Here is a 5,533-nt window from a genome sequence, read left to right as displayed (position 1 = left end):
TGATAGGTTGAAAAAAAATAAGGTTTTGTCACCTAGAGGGCTTGAACTCACGCCCTCCAAGTCACTGACCAAAACTCCCACCATCTGGGCTATGCGCGCAGTTTTTTATTCATATGCATCAAACTTAATATATTTAAAAACAAGCCAGAAGATTCAAATTTGCGCGCGCCATGTTCATCTTCTTCCTCGAGCTCAAAGATTTTCAAATTTCTAACTCTCGGGTTTCTCAACTAAATGGCATGATGTAAACATCAATCTTGCTCCATATTTCCTCACGAATCCAGATATGTAACTAACATTTATTTATATTAACTATAACTACCTAATTTCTCAGAAAACACGAAGAACATATGAACCCTAAATTTAAAATTAAATGACAAACAAGATGAATAAATGAATGATGATAGAGGGTTTTCAATCCTTTGATGATGCTGAACAAGATAGTATTGAGCTTTATCACAAAGAGTACTTAAATTAAAGAGGTGGAGTTCAAAAACTTACCTCTGAAACTGAAGGTTGTACGAATGATGGAGAGCTTCTGGGCTTGTGTGAATGATCCTAAAAGCTTCCTTGGGACTCAGTGATGCTAACTGAATGCTTATTGTGACTTCAATCCTTCTGAATTTTTCTACCCGAAACCTTCGATTTGAGCTTCAAGTGAACATGGAGGATGATGAATCTGCAGTTACAGATGAGCTGCGACCATCTGAATAGCTTCATTATGCCCTAAGGAACGTGTCTGGATGCTTGACTTTGCTTGAAACCTTATGAATTGGTCTATGCACCTCCAACTGCAAGAGCTCCAAAGTGAAAGCAACAATGGTGTTCCTCCACCTACAGAAGTGATCCAGGTGCTTGGATCACCTCAAATGAACCTCCTCGAGATGTTAGAATGCTTACTTTCCAAAGAGAAGCTCTGGTTTGAAGAAAACGATTCTTCTTGCCAAAGAACTTTGAAAAACCATAAGCATGAGAAGAGAAGGAGAAAGCAAGGAATAGAGTTGCTTTGGTGTGTCTAATACTGAGGAATGCACTTGTATTTATAGGCAAATGGATGCAGAGCAATTGGCTGTAGTGAGCTTGCTTAATGATGTTAACTTGGTACCTTAAGCATGAAGAAATTTCAAAGAATATCCAAGTGTGATCATTGCATTTTCGAGCTAGCTCCCTATCCATTGATTCCATCTGATCTTAGGGGACATTTCTGATGCAGAATGAGCTCTAATTGGTTGGTGGGAAGATTCCTTTGATGATTCATCAATTTGCCATAAATTCCTAAATATAATCATTACATAATCACATGTTCTTGTTTTGGGAATCTTCTTCAATCTTCATGCTATGGTGAAAGTGAATGCATGGCATGTTTGCAGATGTGTTATGGGTCGTGTAGCATCCATAAGTGAGGTTATATGCACAAAATTGCAAAGTTCCAAAATGATGCATGACCTATAATTTTACTTCATGAGGCCAACTTTGAACAAGCATAACTCCTAGCTCAAAATGAATTTGGAGAAGGTTGAGCACAATTTGGAAAGCCCTAAACATCTACTTCAAATCATTAGTTTAGGGTTTCTTCAGAATCATTTGGGAAAATTGTGAAAAATGAGCCCAAAGTTGGAAGAAAACTAGGTTAAAAACACTTAGAAAAATTTCTAAGTTTTTATGACCTAAAGCTTCAAAATTCCAAATCTCTTAAATGGTTGATCTTTTGAAAAAAGTTCCTATGTAAGATGTTGTTTTATTTTGTAAGATCTACAACATTCATGCTGGAAGTTTTTTGAGTTGTGTGGGTGAAATTTTGAGTTCCCATAATGCCCTTAAAAACCCTAATTCCCGACTTTTTGACCCTTGGTGAATTTTCTTGAATTTCTTTGGTCAAATGACTTTAATAATCATATATTGATGATATTGATCCTTAAAAGTCATGATTTTACCAAAAACCCTAAAAGTCAAAGGTGATCTTGTACAGTTGACTTTTTCAGATGAAGTGGGATTTTGGACTTTTGTGATGAACCAAGTCATTCTCCTCAAGTGAATGATATGAATGGACTATGTTAAGGTAATAGAAGTTCTTGAACCATGTTTTGAGTTTTGGGTTCATGTCCTGATTAAACGTCAACTATCCAAGTGAATTAGGTCAAAAACCCTAATTGTCGACCAGATGAAATTGATGACTGTGGTTCTTGAATTGAGGTGTGATGCCCAATGGATGTTGTTATATGGATCATTTGAGGATGATTGAAGCCTTTGAGTGATGCCCTTGAGCTTTCTAGGGTTTCCCAAATGTGATCCTTGATTTTAGTCCTTGATGAGCTCAAAACCCTAGACTGGTGAAGTAAGCAATCCTGAGTCCAGGTGATGGGTATCTAATCAATCATAGGTGAATAGAATGAAGCTTTTGAGTCCCATGGTTGTGTTAGGAACCATCCCTTTTACTGATTGGTCCTTTGCCTGAGCTCTTTTGTTTCTGAGCTCCCCCGACTAAGTACCAGATGAATAAGTGACTGCTCTGAGTATCTGCTTTGACTTTGATGAAAAGTTAAAAGATATGACATCTCAGGGGGGGTCAAAATTAGGGTATGACAGATGCCCCTATTTAAGTTTCTTTCAACTGGAGGGAGAGAGATTAATATCTCGATTGCTTCAGAGTGAAAGTGACTTAAATACCAAAGAATGCCCGAATTTTGGGCGCTTCTGAGATGTAATCGTGATAAAATCTTTGCATGACTTGATCCCATTGTCGCACCTGGCGGGGAATAGGGAGACAAACTCCCGTAGAAACACGTTATGTGGATTCGGGTGAATGGATGGCAATGTAACATGCACAATCCATCTTCTTTAACTAAGCGTTGATACTTAGAAAAAGGTAAGCAACCTCCCCTCATTTCGGATGTCCATATCTCGAAACTGGTCTCAACTGTAATAACCTCCCCTCGATCCGGATGTCTATATCGCGGAACTGGTCTCAGTTATAATGACGATAAACAACCTCCCCTCGTTTCGGATGTCCATATCTCGAAACTGGTCTCAGCTGTAATAACCTCCCCTCGATTCGGATGTCTATATCGCGGAACTGGTCTCAGTTATAATGACGATAAACAACCTCCCCTCGTTTCGGATGTCCATATCTCGAAATTGGTCTCAGTTGTGATAACCTCCCCTCGATCCGGATGTCTATATCGCGGAACTGATCTCAGTTATAATGACGATAAACAACCTCCCCTCGTTTCGGATGTTCATATCTCGAAACATGTCTCAGCTGTAATAACCTCCCCTCGATCTGGATGTCTATATCGTGGAACTAGTCTCAGTTATAATGATGATAAACAACCTCCCCTCGTTTCGGATGTCCATATCTCGAAACTGGTCTCAGCTATAATAACCTCCCCTCGATCCGGATGTCTATATCACGGAACTGGTCTCAGTTATAACTTGGACAATATCTCAGATAAAGAGAAAATTTCCAAAGGTTTGTTTCCTCACCAAACTTCTCACCAACGCTTGTTGGAGAGACATTGTTTGATGATTGATAAGAAACTTCACCATGCTTTCTTTTAATTCAAAGCTCTTGAATGAATGCCATATGATCATACGTCCTTTTGAGGGGCTAATGACTTCGCTTGAAGGTGGATGAACTGTTTTCCGAAGAAGGACCGTCTTTGGTCGATCTGCTGGGGTGGAAACAAATCGTTTTCTGAGGTGAAAACTGTCGTTCATCGACTCGTGCTGAGGAATTTGAACTATCTTCTTGAAGAAGATTATCATTTACTGACTCCGATGGGGACTTGTCGCTTGTCAACTTCGCCGGGGAATCAGATTTATTTTCCTGATGAAGACTGTCATCCATTGACTCCGCTGGGGATATTCAACGACTCTGTGAGGAAGGCAAATACGAAACAAACTATCTTGTCGAGTGTTGCTCTGCGGGAGAATCTCGGCTAGGGAACTCCAAAAGTGAACAAACTATCTCTTTAAAGGAGATTGCCATTTGTTGACTTGCTCGGGGAGATCCTTGTGTACGAAGCGTCGTCTTGAAGAAGAAAGTTCCTCCACGACTTGCAGGGGTAACTCGAGTACATGCCTCAATGACTTGGGCACTAACTAGACTATGCTAATCTATGCAATTATGATGTGATGTATGCATGAATATTATGATAATTATAAAATGTAAAATGAATGTGAATAGAATTGTCGCGTATGTGAAATCCTATGATTCGACTTGAATCTTATGACGATCAGAAGATGTCTTCTTCTTGCAATTTGTACTTTGCACTCTGTTGGGGATACCGGGTTACCGGTCGTCCGCTGTTTTGAAGTGAGTGATATGATTTTTGAATGAAGATCCGTCACCGGGAGATGTTCGCAAAGCGACCTCATGGGGGAAATCTGGGTTCCCGGAGTCTCAATCGTTCTCGGAACAACTGTTGGCATTCTTCCTATTGTTTGTAATCCTTAGAAAGAAATTTCACCTTTATTTTTGCAAGTAAATTCGTTTTATTTTATGAAAGCATTTGTTTCAAGAAAATGACTGTTTAAACTTAAAATGCATTTCAAGAAACTGAAAAAGACTTGATTTGCAAAGAAAAGGCACAAGGCTCAAATTATTATTTATGGAATGGTAACCAGCCTAATGCTTGATTCCATGGAGTATTTACAAAGTTGGAAATTGATAATTTTTGGGAAAAGGGCTACGATGAAACGTGACGACCGTTATCTTTCCCTTCCACTTTGAATTGCGTTGTATTCGTGCTTCGTAGAAGATGACCTACTGATGATGAATACTCCGCTATGGATTTCGAATGATCAAGTTTATCCTGAACACAATTACTTGCCATATATCCCTAACTTTTGCGTAAACTACCCCTTTTCAGGTTTTAAGTCTACCGGGATTGATTATTCTATTTTTTATGTCTCTAACTTTTGCCTGAATCGCCCTTTTGGGTTTTCGATTCACCGAGACGCTCTTTATTGCCTAAGTCGCTCTTTGCGAGTTTTCAACTTAGCGAGCTGTTCTTTTATTTATTTAGGCGAAGTATTTCTTGACTGCGTCGATGTTCACAGGACGGGTGAATTCTTCTCCATCCATAGTCGTGAGTATTAAGGCTCCTCCTGAGAAAGCTCTTTTGACCACTGTCATACCCCAATTTTTGACCTAAGATACCACCTCATATCATAGCATATGCATCATTTGCATCTCTAACAAATTGCATAGCTTGTGTTTGCTACTTGTGACTCAGCAGGGTTTAATCAAGAAATCACTCATCAGTACAAGCAACAATCAATTAGGGTTTTGTTCCCCCTTCATTTCAAATGAATCATCTTCATCAACAATCAACATTTGGTCCTCAGAGATTCATTTCAACAAACTCAAAGGCTCTGAATCAACCCGATTAGGGTTTTGACTGAAGATAGCACACCCCTGACTTTTGCTCAGGATTTGACCTAATGACTTGGGACATGACCTCAAGACCCCAAGTACATCATTTTGGCCTAATCTATTGGCTCAAGACATCTCCTACACAAGGATTGATCG

This window comes from Vicia villosa, unplaced genomic scaffold (assembly GCF_029867415.1).
Source record: "Vicia villosa cultivar HV-30 ecotype Madison, WI unplaced genomic scaffold, Vvil1.0 ctg.000955F_1_1_3, whole genome shotgun sequence".
NCBI classification, from domain to species: Eukaryota; Viridiplantae; Streptophyta; class Magnoliopsida; order Fabales; family Fabaceae; genus Vicia; species Vicia villosa.
The sequence above is the reverse complement of the archived record's forward strand: the minus strand, read 5'-3'. Positions refer to the sequence as shown.